The 21,053-nt window shown below is 38.9% G+C and overlaps 1 protein-coding gene across 2 annotated transcripts in view; it reads right to left on the bottom strand.

The window, feature by feature from the left end:
- LOC124776478 (neither inactivation nor afterpotential protein C) overlaps positions 1-21,053 on the bottom strand; it is a 372,945-nt gene that overhangs the window by 99,804 nt on the left and 252,088 nt on the right. The window lies entirely within an intron of this gene.

Below are 21,053 nucleotides of genomic sequence, written 5' to 3'. Positions count from 1 at the left end.
TCATTCCTCCCTATGTAGGTGAGTGCCAACAGAATGTTTTCACAAGCAGAGGTGAAGACTGGTGACTGAAATTTCATGAGAAGATCTCATCACAACAAAAAATGTCTTTGTTTTACCGATTGCCAGTCCAATTCACTTATCATGTCTGTAGCACTATCTCCCCTATTTCATGATAATACAAAATGAGCTGCCCTTCTTGGGACTTTTTTGATGTCATCTGTCAGTCCCACCTGACGTGAATCACACACTGCACAGCAGTACTCCAGGATGGGAGGGGGGGGGGGGGGGGGCAAGTGTAGTGTAAACAGTCTCTTTAGTAGACCTGTTGCACAATGTTCTACCAATGAATCATAATCTTTGGTTTGCTCTACCAAAAACATTATATATGTAATTGTTCCAATTTACGTTACTTGTAATTGCAATCCCTAAGTATTTTGTTGAATTTAGAGCCATCAGATTTGATTGACTTATCGTGTAATCGAAATTTAGCAGATTTCTTTTAGTACTCATGTGAATAACTTCCCACTTTTCTTTATTCAGGATCAATTTCCACTTTTTGCACCATACAGATACACACTTGTGCAACCGGAACTGAATTACAGCACACTGCGGGCCTAGTAAAACTAGGGCCCGCGGCCGTGGCAGCAGCGCTCAGGGACCAAGTCCCGTTCAAGGTCACTCAGATTCACAGAGATGCCTCACATAGAGTTCATCCCAGAGTGCCCAAGAGAGCTTGTAGTTTTTTTTCAAAGTCAGGATGTAAGGACAGGATAGGAACTTTATTACTTTCTATAATAGTAAGTCAGATCACCTACAAGACGAACATTGTTACAGTACCCTGCACCTTTAGCCCAAACACAAACAGACTCATATTCACTTTCTAACATGGGCAGGTGTTTTTGCATGGTTCTTCTGTTTTTTGTGGAGGATACTGATGTCATGTGGTAGCAGGATGTTGTGGTTTTGATAACAGCAGCTGCATGAATAACGTTTGTCACAAGACTGCATCAGTCTTCGAGCAGCTGCACGAGCAGCAGCACGGAGTCACAGAGATGCTGCATTACCACAGGAGGAGCAGGCATTCACGCCACACAGTTTATAAAGCTGTAGACAACATTGACATGAATCTTCATAATGTAAACGAGCAGGTGTTTTTGAATGGCCCTTCTAGTTCTTCTTACTAAATCATTTTGCAATTTGTTTTGGTCATCTGATGACTTTACAAGATGGTAAACGACAGCACCATCTGCAAACAATCTAAAAGGGCTACTAAGATTGTCTCATATGTCGTTAAAATAGATCAGGCATAGTAGAAGGCCTATAACACTTCCCTGGCCAAAGCCGGATATTACTTCTGTTTTACTGGATGACTTTTCATCTATTACTATGAATTGTGACCTTTCTGATAGGAAATCACAAATCTAGTTGCACAACTGAGGCGATACTTCATAGGCACACAGTTTGGTTAGAAGACAGTTGTGAGGATTGGTGTCAAAAGCCTTCCGGAAATCTAAATATGCAATCAGTTTGACATCCCCTGTCAATAGCACTCATTACTTCATGAGTATAAAGAGCTATTTGTGTTTAACAAGAATGATATTTTCTGAATCCATGCTGACTATGTGCTGATAAATCATTTTCTTTGAAGTAATTCATAATGTTTGAACACAATAGATGTTCCAAAATCAGTGTTAGTAATATGGGCCTGTAATTCAGCAGATTACGCCTATTTCCCTTTTTGGGTACTGGTGCGACTTGAGCAATTTTCCGGTCTTTATGTATGAATCTTTCTGTGAGTGAGCAGTTGTATATAATTGCTAAATATGGAGCTGTTGTATCAGTATACTCTGAAAGGAACCTGACTGGTATACAATCTGGATTAAGTGATTGAAGCTGCTTTGCTACACTGACGATATCTGCTTCTATGTTTCTCATCTTGGCAGTTGTTCTGGATTGGAAATCAGGAATATTTAATTCATCTTCTTTGGTGAAGGAGTTTTGGAAAACCAAGATTAACAACTCTGCTTTAGTGGCACTGTCATCACTGACTTCACCGTTGTTATCGCACAGTGAAGGTATTGATTGCATCTTGCCACTGGTGTGCTTTGTGTGTGACCAGAATCTCTTTAGGTTTTCTGCCAGATTCTGAGACAGAGTTTTGTTGTGGAAATTATTAAAAGCATATCATATTGAAGCACGTGCTATATTTCAAACTTCTGCACAACTTCACCAGTCTTGGGGATTTGGCTCACTTATTTTGTAGCTTCTGCAGGAGTGACCATACCCCTTTTGTGTACAGCGGGGGATTAGAACCATCACTTATTACTTTATGTGGTATATATCTCTCAATTGCTATTGATACTATATCTTTGAAATCTTTCCACATCTTTTCTATGCGTACATGATAAGATTGGAAGAAGTGGAGACTGTGTCTTAAAAAGGTATTAAGAGCATTTTTATCAGATTTTTTAAATAGATGTACTTTGCATTACATTTTCATGGTTGTGGGTGTTATGGTATCCAGCCTAGCAGCAACTGCCTTGAGGTCACTAATCCCTGAATCCATGATGATACTCCCTATTTGTCCAGGATTATTTGTTGCTAAGAGGTCAGGTATGCTTTTCCAGTCATTTATGTTTGAGTGGCTCATTAATTGTTCAAAATAATGTTCTGAGAAAGCATTCAATACAACTTTAGGTGATGTTTTATGCTTGCCGTCAGCTTTAAACATAAAATTTTTCCAGGATATTGAGGGTAGAATGAAGTCACCACTGACTGTAATTGTCTAAGTGGGGTGCCTATTTGAAATGGGACTCAAGTTTTCTTCGAACTGTTTAGCAACTATATCTTCTGAGTCAGGGGGTCAGTAAAATGATCCAATTCTGTCAGATTTTCAAGTATAGCCTCTACTCATACTTCAATTTCACTATAAGGTAAACTACTTCTGACAGCAATAAATACTATGCCACCAACTGTGTTTAAACTATCCGGTCTGAACACTGTTAGGTCATTTGAAAAATTTTGCCTGAACTTATTTCCTGCTTTAGCCAGCTTTCCATACCTATAACTATTTGAGCTTCAGTGCTTTCTGTTAGGTGTTGAAGCTCTGGTCCTTTCCCAACACAGTTACGACAATTTACAACTACAATACTGATTGTTGCTACAACTATCTTACTGCGTTTTACCTGCCCCCTTTTAGATGGATATCCTTTATGTGGTTTCCTGAGTGTGAGGAGATTCAACTGTCATAAACTATGTGGGCTGTCCCATCTAGGGACCCATCCTACAATGAGATTTGTCACAGACCCCTTCATGTGGCCAAATGTCAAAAGAAATAGTCAAACTTAGACTCAAGCATGTGCTGCCTGCCAATGCTCTATGTTATGAAGGCATGTACAGCCGCAACGCAGCCATTTTTCAATCCCTAACAATGACATTTTAATCATGTCAGGACTGGTAAGGGACATGGAAGGGCAGATGAATGACATGGAGAGAATCTGAAAGGAGGATGTAAAACGAATGTCAGCAAAAGCAAAACAAGCATAATGGAATGTAGTCAAATTAAATCAGACAATGCTGTGGGAATTATATTAGGAAATGAGATACTAAAAGTAGTAGATGAGTTTTGCTATTTTGGCAGCAAAATAACTGATGATGGCTGAAGTAGAGAGGATATAAGATGTAGACAGGCAATGGTAAGAAAAACATTTCTGAAGAAGAGAAATTTATTAATATCAAAATAATATAAATTTAAATGTTAGGAAGATTTTTTTGAAGGTCTTTATCTGAAGATTAGTCATATATGGAAGTGGAACATGGATGATAAACACTTCAGACATGAAGAGAGTAACAGCTTTTGAAATGTGGTGTTACAGAAAAATGCTGAAGATTAGGTGAGTATGTCACATAACTAATGAGGAAGTATGGAACAGAATTGGGGAGAAAAGAAATCTGTGGCTCAACTTGATCAAAAGGTGGGATCGCTTGATAGGACACATCCTGAAACATCAAGGGATCACCAATTAGATTTTAGAGGGAAGTGTGTGTGTGTGTGTGTGTGTGTTGGGGGGGGGGGGGGGGGGGTAAAACTCATAGAGGGAGACAAAGAAGTGAATACAGTAAACAGATTCAAAAGGATGATGTAGGTTGCAGTAGTTATTCGGAGATGAAGAGGTTTGTGCAGGATAGAGCAGCATGGTGAGCTGCATCAAACCAGTCTTTGCACTGAAGACTACAGTAACATCTGTAGGGGTCATTACTTTGAATATTACTGTAATACTTCAGTGTCTTCTGCAGCTATCACTTGCCTAAAAAATGACTTCTGTGCACTGCACATACAGTAAGCTTCCAACTCTCAGCTGTATGGCACAAGTCAAGGAAGTCACAGCTTAGTTTGTCACAGAACTTTCAAAGTCTCTGGTTCAATACTTATATTTGGCTGAGAACCAGAGGGCCTTGATCATTTCTGGTGGCACTGTCAGATTGTGAGTATCTATGAAACGCTGTGAGCATGGCTGGTCTTCTCATCCCTCTCTGCCAGTTACTGGAGTGGTCTGAGTATGATCTTGGAGCCAGGATGGTAATCACCATGTATTCCAGTGTTCACTGCAAATTGTAATTGCTCGCATCTTGTGACTTCTGTGGCCGCCAGGACAGTATCTTTGATACGTTGAATGAGGCATATAAACAGAATGCACAATGTGACATCTCATCCCTTGCTTCCATTTCCTGAAGTGGTGCCATTGTTTTCTGTATGTTAAACCGCTGATGGGTTAACCCTTGAGCGGGCACACTGGCACATGGAGTGTGCCACTCACTAAAAATATCTATGAAATATAATCAGTTGGTACCACTGTGTTCTTCTCTCATGTATTCCTTCATTGTTGTCTTGACTTCTGCTGTGAACATCGTTTCTGTCTGTGATTGTTACAAGTGGAGTTATTTCATATTTCTTCCGCCTGTGTGTAGTAGGCGCACAAAGTGCACTACACGCCTGATGATGTCCCAATACCAGCAACTATTTTTTTGTTTTGTTTTATGTGCTGTACAAAACCTTAACATTACAGTACTTAATTGTTTTACATGTTTTGTAATTATTTTTGATTTTATAGGACTAAAAGATGCCTTAACAATGCCAAGGTTGAGTGGCTACTCAATGAGGATCCAGATTTTCTGGTATCAGATTTTGAGTTTGATGATTGTGAAGATGAGGACAAAGAAGAAGAAGAAGAAGAAGAAGAAGAAGAAGAAGCGATCACACAGAGTGACCATGATTCAACAAGTGAGCAAGACTGTGCCTCTGAAGCTGAAGAAAGTAATGTCGAATCTGTTTCAAATGACAAGTATTATATTGGATGGGATAAAACATGTAAGTGGGAGAAATCTTGCAGTACAGCCATAACAAAGACAAAAAAAGAAAATTGTCAAGATACTTCCCAAACCTAAAGCCATAGCCAGGGATGTCAAGGATGATATAAATGCATTCACTAAAATAATCAGCATTGACATGATCAATGAGGCTGTCAAAAGTACTAACATGTACATTGAACATAAAAAGACTAGTGTAAATTATGTGAAAGAAAACAATGCCAAAGACATGATGAGAGATGAAATAATGGCATTGTTTTGATTTATCTACATCTTAGGAATGAAAAAGGCTAACCATACAAATGTGAGTGAACTTTGAATGACAGTGGATCAGGCATTAGAGCTGTGATGAGCTCCAAGCATTTTCTGTTCCTATTACAGTGTATTAGATTTGATGATAAAAGAACACGACAAGTGAGACAAGAAATGGATAAGTTAGCTGCTATTAGAACAACTCTTGACGAGTTGATTGGAAACTTCTAAAACAGTTACAGTGTGAGCAAATTCATAACTGTGGATGAAAAGTTACAAGCATTTAGAGGACACTGTAACTTCATTCAGTGTACCCCAAATAAACCAGCGAAATATGCAACAAAGATGTTTGCCCTCTGTGATTTGAAAACTTTTTACTCCAGCAATTTGGAGATCTATTTTGGCAAGCAACCTCAAGGGCCATATGCTGTTTCAACATTCTCGTCAGATGTTGTCAGCCGGCTTACCAGTCACATTGAAGGAAGCAATAGGTATGTGACTATGGATAATTGGTATACCAGTTATGCACTAGCACTCTCCTTACTGATCAGGAAACTCACATGCATTGGAACAATGAGGAAAAATAAACGTGAGATTCCACTATAATTCCTGCCAAAGAAAGACAGAGTACAAAATTCGTCTTTTTTGGGTACCAAAAAATTGTTACTTTGGTGTCCTACTTACTATCTAAAAAGAATAAAGCTGTGATTCTCCTATCTATGATGCATGATACTGGAGCTATCAGTAAAGAAACTAACAAGCCTGAAATCATTATGGAGTATAATTTCACAAAAGGAGGAGTTGACACTGTTGATCAAATGTGTGCCTTCTATACTGTAGCAAGAATTATGAGAAGATGGCCTTTGGCAATATATTTTGCAGTGATGGAATTGCAGATATCAATGTCCAAATAATCTACCATGCAAACTCTAAGCATCATAAAATCCCAACAAAAATATTCCTGAAAGGCTTGTCATATTCCCTAATGAAAACACATCTGCTACAGAGAGCTAAGATTCCATCTCTACCATCTGACATTTCAGCTTTCCCTCAAAATTACAAAGAAGCAGAAGTAGCAAAGGTTGGAGAGTCTTCTCCAAAGAAGCGTGGATGATGTGTAAACTGCGGACATGCTAAAAGCATAAACACAGCAGTAAAATGTGATTTTTGCTGCAATTTCATCTGCAAATGGCATGTGACTATCAGATACACATGTGAAAATGTAAACATGTTGACTCAGAATAAGAAGTTACAAAGAAACGTGTGTGCATCATTCATTTTCATAATAATGTGAAGTTTTATAGTTGATTATTACAATAAGGAAATAACATTGCACTGTCTCTATGTAATAGTTAGTGTTTTACACATAAGATGTGGAATACAATCTTCTGCTAACCCAAATATATGTGCTCTGTTTTTGTCATTCATAAATTCATGTAAATAGCAATTAAAATACAAATGAGACATAAGAAACAGGAAAAAGTGCTAGGGCACACCGAGTGCACCATGTGCCCACTTGCGTAATGTATGGAAGTGCGTTCACTTGAGAATTAATTGAACTGTACCCATTAATGGTTATTTCCCCCCTGACACTGATGATAGCAGGCTTTTCAACAGCTGAACTGTCTCTCACTGGATTGGCTTCAGTTTCAGTGGAAGACAAGACCTAAAAATTATTCATTAGGGGCCAGATGTAATATGTTGAGCTCTCACTGGTCTCTGCCTCCTCTGTACAGCATCCTCGGATGTACCACTGACATGCCACTTACACTGAAGTGGATGAGCAGTGATGTTTCCTGCACTTCCTGAGAGAAAACAGTATTTGCAATAAATTTGGCATTGCTGATCCATGACTTGGCATTTCATCCAACACAGCCATCTGAAGCACCTCTCAGTTGGTTAACAGCAGTCAGAATGATTTCCAGCTGCTTATGGAGGGCAACTAACTTATCCTGGCCCCAAGACCAGCAGTCACAGTGGACCTGCATTCTGACTAGTGCAACATTTGTCTGAACACTAGAAATTTCCATATTTGTTATGCTACAAGGATTTCAAATTCCCTTTAAGACCTGAAGCTGCAACACCCAAAAAGGTGGTCTGTGTAATTTATGAGAGAAAAACCTAGGATAAAAATTATTAATTCCCTGAAGCTAACTCTGTGTGTTGAGCTTATACTCACTGACATACTCATGTAACAGTTACAAAACAAAATGAGCAGGTGCATGGTGTACATTATACATATTTAAAGAATTGCTGTATTTACATTACCAAGGTAAACATCTATGAGCAAAATCACAATGAATTGTTAGTTCAATTAAATGACAATTAAAATAAACTTATAATGTATGAGCTAAATCATTGTCTAATTAAGCAATAATAAAATAAATTTTCATTGAATCACTTGGAGCTTTAAACAGCACACTTGTATCAGATCCCAGGCAAACGTTTATTTGATTACTAATTATCTTGTAGACAACTGCCTTGCTGTGGGGTTGTGCTTCTAACTTGAAATCTGGGTCATTTTCTTGTACAGATCATAATTTTTTTCCATATTGTGTGCTGTTTATTTTACATTAATGCTACTCACATGGACATATGACAACACAACTTGCCACTGTGTTAGCTGAAGCAATAATGAAGGGCTCACAGCTGTAAAACTGGAACTGTACAAGACAATGTTATTTGTTGTTGGTGTACTTATGCACAGGAATGCCTGCTTCAAGGTTAAATAGAATACAATATGACAATTGTAATGTGCCTAATACACAATATTACTACACTGCAGTTGAATTTCAAACAGTGTCTTATAGGAAACAGTCAAAGAGAAGAAAAAAGTGCAAATATTGCAATCATCACTACAAAAGGGATGAAGCAGTTTTCTGAGAACATATTGTTGACAAAGTTTACACTACACTCAGCTGTGATTCACACTTTAAATAGGTGATGCACAACATTCATAAACATCTGAAAACTCACAAAAATATACCTTTTGCCATCTAAATACACAAAGAAGTTCTGGAATGAATGTTTTTGAATGAAGAAACCAAATCACTTTTGATGATACAGCAAAACTTTTCCAGAGTATTCTCAAGTGTTCATAAATAGCCAATAAGCTACATCACAACCAAAAAATCTATCTGGCACACACTATGTCACTCAAAGAAAAATCAGGAAACAGCTCAAACAGATAAATATATGAAATGTACAGATTTTTTAATTAGCTTCTATACTGGCATGCCAAAAATGAAATTTTATTTTTCAATTTATCACACTGAATATAATGAAAATCAAAGAACACCAGCAAAGCTCATTTTCCAGCTAAGAATGCACGCTGACCAGAATGACCATATTAATGCCAACCAGCATGGATTCTAAAAACATTGGTCATGCAAAACCCAATTTGCATTTTTCTCACAAGACAGCCTGAAAGTCATAGATCAAGGCAATAAAATTGACAATACTTCCTGACCTCTGAAAAGCAGTTGACTCAGCACCACACTAATGGATATTAACTATTTTAATGCAGCATTTCCAAAAGTAGTAAAAACAGTAAAACCTAACAATAATAAGCAATGGGTAACTAAAGGCATAAAAATTTCCAGTGAGAGAAACAGATATCTGTAGTACAGTTGTAAGAAATGTAGAGTAACCCAGGAATTTGCAAATTATTCAAAAGCCTACAAAAGACCCTATGGTAGAGTAGTCAAAGAGGCAAAAATTATGTGGAATGACAATTTGATAAGAAACTCATCTAACAAAATGAGATCCACGTGGAGAGTTAGAAAGAAAGAAACTTGTAGTTCAGCTCCAAGGAAAAAGAATGTATCATTAACACTAGAAGGCTCAAAAGTCACAGACCCAAATTCAGTTGTGGAAAAATTCAATGAATACTTTACTTCACTAGTGGAAGACCTCATTCAAGTACACTATCAAGGACCAGTCCCCAGTTTCTACAGCAAGTCAGTGATCTCGACTGCTTCTCTGTATGTTTATGAAACAAACCCCAATGAAATTATAAGTAAAATTAAATCATTAAGTAATAAAATATCAAGTGGTCTTGATGAAATACCTGATTTCATATTAAAAGCATGTGCTCACCACATAGCAAACCCCTTGGCAAAAATTTTCAACCTCTCTTTAAAAACTAGTGTATTTCCAGATATTTTTAAAATAGCAAAAGTTTCACCACTGCTAGTAAAGGTTCTTCTGAAAAAAATATCAAACTACTGACCCATGTCACAGTTAAGTTCCTTTTCAAAAATTATAGAAGAACTCTTCTATGACAGGCTTTTAATTTTCATAAATAAATATGCACCTCTTACAGTACAACAACATGGTTTTAGAAAGTCTGAATCTACTCAGACAGCAATTTTCGAATTCTTAGACTGCATTTTAAAATCCCTTGATTAACATAAATTAGCTGCAGGTATTTTGCTAGATCTATCACAAGCATTTGATGTCCTGGACCATAACACTCTGCTGGAAAAATTAGAAAGACGAGGAGTAAGAGCACATAGCTGGTTGTGATCGTACCTAAAAAACCCCAGGCAGAAAGCGCCACTTCAGTATGAATTCAACGAAATGAATAAAACAAGAAACAACTCCTTTCTTTCTAGCAAATAACCAATAAAATATGATGTACCACAGGGCTCAATCTTAGGTCCACTACTCTTCTTGATTTATGTGGACGACTTAGTTGAATATATGAGTCCCACAAAAACTATCCTGCTTGCTGATGACACCAGCATATTGCTCACTGGATCCAGTCCAGAAACTTTGCAGTCCACAGCAGAAAGTTCTATGAAAAGACATTCTGAGTGGTTCACAAACCACAAACTCATTATAAATACTGAAAAAACTGTGTGTGTGTCGATTTTCATTTAATTCCTCCAACTAATCAAATGTCTATTCAAGCACAATTAAAAAATGATCCCCTAGAAAATGTAAGTGTCACAAAATTTTTGGGTCTATGGGTTCAGCAAGACATAAAGTGGGACACACATATAAATAACTTGTCTAGAAAACTATCATCTGTGTGCTATGGGCTAAGAATTTTAAAGGCTACAACAAGCAAAACAACAGTACTGCAGGCATACTATGCACAGTTCCACTTACTAGTCCGATATGGGATCATTTTCTGGGGATACTCAACTCACAGTGTAAAGGTTTTTAGAATGCAAAAAAGAACTCTAATAATAATTTGTGGCCTTAAAAAGATGGAGTCCTGTAAATCCCATTTTACTGAGCTTGGTGTCCTAAATGTTCCAAGTTTATTCATTTATGAAACTATCTTGTTCACTAGGGACTACCTCATGAAAACAGGCAAACTGCTACAGAACAAAAATGTACACAAAAATATCAAAAATATCACAGAACAACCACCTATCAGAGGAGCATAATTAACATTGGTGTAATACTACACAATAAGGTGCCAGAGGAAATAAAAAATGCTACTCATCCAATATTTAAAGCTAAATTAAAGGCATTTCTAATAAAGCACTGTTTCTATTCTGTCAGAGAATTTCTGAATACGTAACAAAATTAATTGTAATCGGTACCTATTTTTAATTTGCCTACTATTTTGCTAATACTATGTATTATTATAACTTATCTTTGACCTCCCCCCCATGAACCATGGACCTTGCCGTTGATGGGGAGGCTTGTGTGCCTCAACGATACAGATAGCCGTACTGTAGGTGCAACCACAATGGAGGGGTATCTGTTGAGAGGCCAGACAAACGTGTGGTTCCTGAAGAGGGGCAGCAGCCTTTTCAGTAGTTGCAGGGGCAACAGTCTGGATGATTGACTGATCTGGCCTTGTAACACTAACCAAAACAGCCTTGCTGTTGTGGTACTGCGAACGGCTGAAAGCAAGGGGAAACTACAGCCGTAATTTTTCCCGAGGGCCTGCAGCTTTACTGTATGGTTAAATGATGATGGCATCCTCTTGGGTAAAATATTCCAGAGGTAAAATAGTCCCCCATTTGGATCTCTGGGCGGGGTCTACTTAGGAGGACGTCATTATCAGGAGAAAGAAAACTGGCATTCTACAGATCGGAGCATGGAATGTCGGATCCCTTAATCGGGCAGGTAGGTTAGAAAATTTAAAAAGGAAGTGGATAGGTTAAAGTTAGATATAGTGAGAATTAGTGAAGTTTGGTGGCAGGAGGAACAAGACTTCTGGTCAGGTGAATACAGGGTTATAAATACAAAATCAAATAGGAGTAATGCAGGAGTAGGTTTAATAATGAATAAAAACATAGTAGTGCGGGTAAGCTACTACAAACAGCATAGTGAACGTATTATAGTGGCCAAGATAGACACGAAGCCCATGCCTACTACAGTAGTACAAGTTTATATGCCAACTAGCTCCGCAGATGATGAAGAAATTGAAGAAATGTATGATGAGATAAAAGAAATTATTCAGGTAGTGAAGGGAGATGAAAATTTAATAGTCATGGGTGACTGGAATTTGACAGTAGGAAAAGGGAGAGAAGGAAACGTAGTAGGTAAATATGGATTGGGGCTAAGAAATGAAAGAGGAAGCCGTCTGGTAGAATTTTGCACAGAGCATAACTTAATCATAGCCAACACTTGGTTCAAGAATCACGAAAGAAGGTTGTATACATGGAAGAATCCTGGAGATACTGAAAGGTATCAGATAGATTATTTAATGGAAAGACAGAGATTTAGGAAACAGGTTTTAAATTGTAGAACATTTCCAGGGGCAGATGTAGACTCTGACCACAATCTATTGGTTACGAACTGTAGATTAAAACTGAAGAAATTGCAAAAAGATGGGAATTTAAGGAGATGGGACCTGGATAAACTGGCTAAACCAGAGGTTGTACAGAGTTTCAGTGAGAGCATAAGGGGAACAATTGACAGGAATGGGGGAACGAAATACAGTAGAAGACGAATGGGTAGCTTTGAGGGATGAAGTAGTGAAGGCAGCAGAGGATCAGGTAGGTAAAAAGACGAGGGCTAGTAGAAATCCTTGGGTAACAGAGGAAATATTGAATTTAATTGATGAAAGGAGAAAATATAAAAATGCAGTAAATGAAGCAGGCAAAAAGGAACACAAACGTCTCAAAAATGAGATCGACAGGAAGTGCAAAATGGCTAAGCAGGCATGGCTAGAGGACAAATGTAAGGATGTAGAGGCTTATCTCACTAGGGGTAAGATAGGTACAGCCTACAGGAAAATTAAAGAGACCTTTGAAGAAAAGAGAACCATTTGTATGACTATCAAGAGCTCAGATAGAAATCCAGTTCTAAATAAAGAGGGGAAAGCAGAAAGGTGGAAGGAGTATATAGAGGGTCAATACAAGGGCGATGTACTTGAGGACAATATTATTGAAATGGAAGAGGATGTAGATGAAGATGAAATGGGAGATACGATACTGCGTGAAGAGTTTGACAGAGCACTGAAAGACCTGAGTCGAAAAAAGGTCCCAGGAGTAGACAACATTCCATTAGAACTACTGACGGCCTTGGGAGAACCAGTCCTGACAAAACTCTACCATCTGGTGAGCAAGATGTATGAGAAAGGTGAAATACCCTCAGACTTCAAGAAGCAGGTGTTGACAGATGTGAAAATTACCGAACTATCAGTTTAATAAGTCACAGCTGCAAAATACTAACATGAATTATTTACAGATGAATGGATAAACTGGTAGAAGCCGACGTTGGGGAAGATCAGTTTGGATTCCGTAGAAATGTTGGAACACGTGAGGCAATACTGACCTTACGACTTATCTTAGAAGGAAGATTAAGGAAAGGCAAACCTACATTTATAGCATTTGTAGACTTAGAGAAAACTTTTGACAATGTTGATTGGAATACTCTCTTTCAAATTCTAAAGGTGGCAGGGGTAAAATACAGGGAGCGAAAGGCTATTTACAATTTGTAAAGAAACCAGATGACAGTTATAAGAGTCAAGGGGCATGAAAGGGAAGCAGTGATTGGGAAAGGAGTGAGACAGGGTTGTAGCCTCTCCCTGATGTTATTCAATCTGTATATTGAGCAAGCAGTAAAGGAAACAAAAGAAAAATTTGGAGTAGGTATTAAAATCCTTGGAGAAGAAATAAAAACTTTGAGGTTTGACGATGACATTGTAATTCTGTCAGAGACAGCAGAGGACTTGGAATAGCAGTTGAACAGAATGGGCAGTGTCTTGAAAGGAGGATATAAGATGAACATCAACAAAAGCAAAACGAGGATAATGGAATGTAGTCGAATTAAGTCAGGTGATGCTGAGGGAATTGGATTAGGAAATGAGACACTTTAAGTAATAAAAGAGTTTTGCTATTTGGGGAGCAAAATAACTGATGATGGTTGAAGTAGAGAGGATATAAAATGTAGACTGGCAATGGCAAGGAAAGCGTTTCTGAAGAAGAGAAATTTGTTAACATCGAGTATAGACTTAAGTGTCAGGAAGTCGTTTCTGAAAGTATTTGTATGGAGTGTAGCCATGTATGGAAGTGAAACATGGACAATAAATAGTTTGGACAAGAAGAGAATAGAAGCTTTCGAAATGTGGTGCTACAGAAGAATGCTGAAGATAAGGTGGGTAGATCACGTAACTAATGAGGAGGTATTGAATAGGATCAGGGATAAAAGAAGTTTGTGGCACAACTTGACTAGAAGAAGGGATCGGTTGGTAGAACATGTTTTGAGGCATCAAGGGATCACAAATTTAGCATTGGAGGGCAGCATGGAGGGTAAAAATCGTAGAGGGAGACCAAGAGATGTATACAGTAAGCAGATTCAGAAGGATGTAGGTTGCAGTAGATACTGGGAGGTGAAGGAGCTTGCACAGGATAGATTAGCATGGAGAGCTGTATCAAACCAGTCTCAGGACTGAAGACCACAACAACAAAATCTTTGACCTGTCCAATATCAATTGTACAATTTGTGCTGTATGATAAAATTGGACCAATAAAAAATCAAATCAAATCAAATCAAACGAAAGTATGACCATAAGGTGCATAAAACTAAATCTTTGACTGGATTGATGTTCTCTTCTAAGAAAGGACTCAACCTTTTGTACTGGATATAGAGTCATCAACAGTTGTAGTAATAACTTCACAGAACATGAGACCTAGGGAAGTGTGTTGGTATCATTGTTGTTTATATTTTATATTAATGACCTAGCAAACTATGTTAATAGTAACCTCAGACTCTTTACAGGTGATCTAGTTCTTTATAACAAAATAATTTTTGGGAAAATAAGCAGTGAGAACATGATAGGCTAAGATTTAAAAATGGTGTAAATCTTGGCAAAGTGCTTTAGGGGGAATTTTTTTTCACATTTTCGGATTTTTATCTCATTATAAAATTTGCAATTTTCCAAATAAAATGATATATATATATCACTTATAAACTCACATGGGAAGTATTTTATTTTATTTTTTTAAATATAATCTACACCAGCTCTAATAAAATTGGTAATTTTTTTATGTAGATGGGTGTGGATTCCTGTGTTATACAAAATAAATTACATGTTTGTGTTGGTACCACTGTCAAAAACAATATTATATAGTTTCATAGCATAAACACTAGTTGTATGTCAAAGTGCTAAAGTTTGTCTGAGGAAAAGTGACAAATATATTGGTAAATCCCTCAGACAGTAAAATATGACACCAAAATGAAGTGTTTTTAAGAAACATAGGTTTCATGGTAACAGGTTTTCGAGTAAAGGGGAACACTGTGGCGTGTGAAGTCACAGACAATGAAATACAGGCAAACTTGTCTGTATTTAGAGAAACACCCATTAGTTCTTTGAAGATACACAGTTTTCTCAAACAAAAGTGATGTAGATGGTAGGTTAGGTTATATTCTGATTGAATTACATATCCTCACAAACATGTTAGGTGAATGTGTGTGTTGTAAAATATGTGGAGGGCCAACTACACTCCTGGAAATGGAAAAAAGAACACATTGACACCGGTGTGTCAGACCCACCATACTTGCTCCGGACACTGCGAGAGGGCTGTACAAGCAATGATCACATGCACGGCACAGCGGACACACCAGGAACCGCGGTGTTGGCCGTCGAATGGCGCTAGCTGCGCAGCATTTGTGCACCGCCGCCGTCAGTGTCAGCCAGTTTGCCGTGGCATACGGAGCTCCATCGCAGTCTTTAACACTGGTAGCATGCCGTGACAGCGTGGACGTGAACCGTATGTGCAGTTGACGGACTTTGAGCGAGGGCGTATAGTGGGCATGCGGGAGGCCGGGTGGACGTACCGCCGAATTGCTCAACACGTGGGGCGTGAGGTCTCCACAGTACATCAATGTTGTCGCCAGTGGTCGGCGGAAGGTGCACGTGCCCGTCGACCTGGGACCGGACCGCAGCGATGCACGGATGCACGCCAAGACCGTAGGATCCTACGCAGTGCCGTAGGGGACCGCACCGCCACTTCCCAGCAAATTAGGGACACTGTTGCTCCTGGGGTATCGGCGAGGACCATTCGCAACCGTCTCCATGAAGCTGGGCTACGGTCCCGCACACCGTTAGGCCGTCTTCCGCTCACGCCCCAACATCGTGCAGCCCGCCTCCAGTGGTGTCACGACAGGCGTGAATGGAGGGACGAATGGAGACGTGTCGTCTTCAGCAATGAGAGTCGCTTCTGCCTTGGTGCCAATGATGGTCGTATGCGTGTTTGGCGCCGTGCAGGTGAGCGCCACAATCAGGACTGCATACGACCAAGGCACACAGGTCCAACACCCGGCATCATGGTGTGGGGAGCGATCTCCTACACTGGCCGTACACCACTGGTGATCGTCGAGGGGACACTGAATAGTGCACGGTACATCCAAACCGTCATCGAACCCATCGTTCTACCATTCCTAGACCGGCAAGGGAACTTGCTGTTCCAACAGGACAATGCACGTCCGCATGTATCCCGTGCCACCCAACGTGCTCTAGAAGGTGTAAGTCAACTACCCTGGCCAGCAAGATCTCCGGATCTGTCCCCCATTGAGCATGTTTGGGACTGGATGAAGCGTCGCCTCAGGCGGGCTGCACGTCCAGCACGAACGCTGGTCCAACTGAGGCGCCATGTGGAAATGGCATGGCAAGCCGTTCCACAGGACTACATCCAGCATCTCTACGATCACCTCCATGGGAGAATAGCAGCCTGCATTGCTGCGAAAGGTGGATATACACTGTACTAGTGCCGACATTGTGCATGTTCTGTTGCCTGTGTCTATGTGCCTGTGGTTCTGTCAGTGTGATCATGTGATGTATCTGACCCCAGGAATGTGTCAATAAAGTTTCCCCTTCCTGGGACAATGAATTCACGGTGTTCTTATTTCAATTTCCAGGAGTGTAGTTTACATGAAGACAGTGAGGTATCAAATGGAGTAGCCAGGAAACTTATCATTAATTGTGCCAATTGCAAATATAATCGTTCAATTTGGAATTCTGATAAGTATAAAGATAATTGGTTCAAATGGCTTTGAGCACTATGGGACTTAACTGCTGAGGTCATCAGTCCCCTAGAACTTAGAACTACTTAAACCCAACTAACCTAAGGACATCACAAACATCCATGCCCGAGGCAGGATTCAAACCTGTGATCGTAGCGGTCACTTGGTTCCAGACTGTAGCACCTAGAACCGCTCGGCCACCCCTGCTGGCATAAAGATAATTATTTTGAAGTAAGTGTTAGGTGGTTTTATGGATTGAGAGCTATCGGCAAAGGACAGACTGCAGCAGAAACAATGTGTGCCATGATGAATATGCCACACCCACCTTGTAAAATTGACAAGTATGCAGGATTTATTTGAGCTGCTGTGGAGTCTGTTGTATGTGAGTAAATGAAGGGTGCTACAAATGAACCTGTTGAAATAAATGATGATATGACTGACATACCAGTAGCTTTTGATGGCACTTGGCAGAAGCACGGCTACAGTTCTAAGAATTCTGTAGCTACAGTACCAGTGTGGAAAGCTAATAGATTTCCAGATTTTAACCAAATATTGTTATAAGTGTAAATCAGAGAATGAAGAAGGGCATATGTATGACAGAAATTATGAAGAAACAAATGGTGGTATGGAGGCCTCTGCAGCTGTTGAAATTTTTAGTCGATCTGTGAATGAAAGTGGAGTGTGTTACACTAAGTTCTTAGGTGATGGAGACTCAAAAGCATATAACAGTGTAGTAGCCACTCAGACTTGTGGTGAGAAGATTATCACAAAACTGGAATGTGTTGGTCATGTCCAGAAGAGGATGAGCACCTTGAGGGAGTCGAAACAAAGTTTGAGAGACAAGAAACTTTCTAAAGGTAAAACCATAAGAGGCAGGCTTACAGCCAAAATGACTGATGAACTACAGCAGTATTATGGGATGGCCAATAGAAATAATACTGAGGATTTGTTGAAAATGAAGCAGGCAGTATGGGCTACCTTCTTCCACAGACTGTCAACTGATGAAAAACACATACACCACCTTTGCCCTCCTGGACCTGATTAAAGGTGCAATTACCGCAATGCCCAGTACTGAAACAGTTCATACAGCCATAAACATTCCACCCCAGCAGCAGTCGTGGCTATCATAAAACCTATTTAGAGAGACCTGGCAAACCCTGAATTACTGAAGAAGTGTCTGCATGATCAGACTCAAAATTTTAATGAGTCATTCAATAATCTTACATGGACTAGCTTACCAAAAAATGTTTTTGTTGGAATGATGACCCTACAGTGGGGGGACAGTGGTGCTGTTATTGCTTTTAATGATGGAAACATTGGTAGGGTAAAAGTGCTACAGCATAGGGAATTAATCCTGGAGCAAACTGCATCAGAGAACTTGAACGGATGGACAGGGTTCACATTGATAAAGCATAGTATGCAGTACAGTTGAACACTAAGGAGTCCAGAAAGAAGAAAATAAGAAAAAACTTGGAAAAAGGTCAAGAGGATGATATACAATATGGTACAGGGGGCTTCTGAGTGACTAAAAAAAAATTAAGCATATATTAAGTGAGTTGCACACTTTTGAAACTTTAGAAGCCATTCCTGAAAATATAAATTTTCTGTTGCATTTTTCCCTAAATCTCAAAAACCACTTCAAGTAGAGTATTCAGATTTTCAGGGAGTAATAACATACATATCCTGAGTCTACTGAACTATAAGAAGAACATAATGTTTTGTATAATTAAAGTTATTTTGGATAATGTACAAAAAAATACACAAAATTTTAACGGAGTAATTAAAAAATTGTATTTTCAAAAGTAGTGGCTGAAATGCAATTATTGTAGTTCATTAGACTAAGAATATACAGTTTAATGTCCTGTAAAAGTTTCATGACAATGGCTACAGTGGTTCCTGAAATACAGTGAAGCCAGGTCAATAAATTTAACATTGTCAGGATACGGCATTCCAACTCCCCTTAAAAGTTGAGAAACGTAAAATTGTGCACTTCACAAAATGCAGAAAAATGGTACTCTGTGATTACAACATCAGTGAGCCACATCTGGAATCAGTCAACTCATAGAAACGCCTGCATGTAATAATTTTTGGGGTTATGAAATGGAATGAGTACAATGGGAAGGACTTTCTGTCAAACATTTCACAGTGGTTTGCTAAGTACGTATGTAGATGTAGGTCTTGTTGAGAAAAACTTACCATGCCTTATTGAAAAATTCTAATAATACATGGATGATAGAACCATATGAAGTTCATTCTTATCTTGTCAATAACACACTTGCCATTTGTCACTTCTGATGACAAACTTCTCCATACAAAGATCCTTTAAATACATTTTCCTACTAGTCAACGCTTTGTTTACAGCACTGACAGGAGAAAAAAGTAGTGATTCCATGGTGCATTACCTTGGCAAACTTCACTTGTATTTACACACACACACACACACACACACACACACACACACACACACACACACACACACACAAAAAAAAAAAAAAAAAAAATATGCACCACCCTGGCTTCCAGAACTCTTGAAGATAGATGTTCACTGTGGATTGTATCACAGACACAGTCCCTTTGACTGTTCTGAGATCTCACTAAACCCACCCAAAGATGTAAACAACCGTGCATGAGGAGCACCTATTAGACGGAGGGGTCCGACGGCTGTTCAGTTCTAGTCATTCCACCAGGAAGGAGGTACACGGGTTGTGTTGTCTGTAGTTCAACCATGCCAAGACAGTCAAAACCACAGCTTGATTGCATTTGCAGTGTTAATTTGTGCCTGGAAGGGCTCTCAACAAGGGAAGTGTCCAGGCGTCTTGGAGTGACCCAAAGCCATTTTGTTCGGACATGGAGGTGATACAGAGAGACAGGAACTGTCGATGACATGCATTGCTCATGCTGCCCAAGGGCTACTACTGCAGTGGATGACCACTACCTACAGATTATGGCTTTTGTGCAGCCACAGAATGTCATGTTACAACTCAAACTGTGCTCAATAGGCTGCATGATGCACAGCTTCACTCCTGACATCCATGGGTTTTAAATTGTAAGATATTTCCAGGGGCAGATGGGGACCCTGACCATAATTTATTGTGAATGAACTGTAGACTAAAACTGAAGAAACTGCAAAAAGGAGTTTAAGGAGATGGGACCTGGATAAACTGAAAGAACCAGGGGCTGTAGAGAGTTTCAAAGAGAGCATTAGGGAATCGTTGACAAGAACTAGGGGAAAGAGATACAGTAGAAGAAGAATGGGAAGCTTTGTAAGATGAAATAGTGAAGGCAGTAGAGGATCAAGCAGGTAAAAGGACAAGACCTAGTAGAAATCCTTGGGTAACAGAATAGATATTGAATTTAATTGATGTAAGGAGAAACTATAAAAATGCAGTAAATGTAGCAGGCAAAAAGGAATACAGACATTATAATGGTACAGCTCCATAACATTTCAAATCACCATTATGCTACCAGTTCAATATCATATACTATCTGTATAATTAAGTAGGTATCCTACAGTTCTGTATGTCCTAAAGTCTATATAAGTAAATGTAACATTCTGGATTCATCACCAAGTACATTCCTAATTGTTAACTGACTGACATTATTAATCAGAACCTGTGCCTGTGCCAAATTAGTCATCATTTCATAAAATTGTAGTGAGCATTCTGTATTAGTAAATAATTAAAGACTGCAGAAATATTGGTATGAAAAATCAAGACTTTTAATTGACAGAATGGTAATTTAAAAAATCCGATAGCAGAAAGAAGCTTATATGTTATTACCAATTGAGGTTTTTCATTTGTTATTTATTTTTATAACCTCCTTTGCAATTAATATTTTTTGTAATTACATTTTTAATCAATTCTGCATTGTTTACACCACCCAACTTCCTGATTTCTAGAATTTAAGGCCATATTTCTGAATTTTATGTATGTAATCAGATAAAGCATGAGTTCTGTTGTATTAATAAATGTTAGCAACAAAATCCATACTGTAACTAA

The sequence above is a fragment of the Schistocerca piceifrons genome, chromosome 2 (assembly GCF_021461385.2).
Source record: "Schistocerca piceifrons isolate TAMUIC-IGC-003096 chromosome 2, iqSchPice1.1, whole genome shotgun sequence".
NCBI lineage: Eukaryota > Metazoa > Arthropoda > Insecta > Orthoptera > Acrididae > Schistocerca > Schistocerca piceifrons.
Note: the sequence above shows the minus strand (reverse complement) of the source record. Positions and strands in the feature narration are given on the sequence as shown.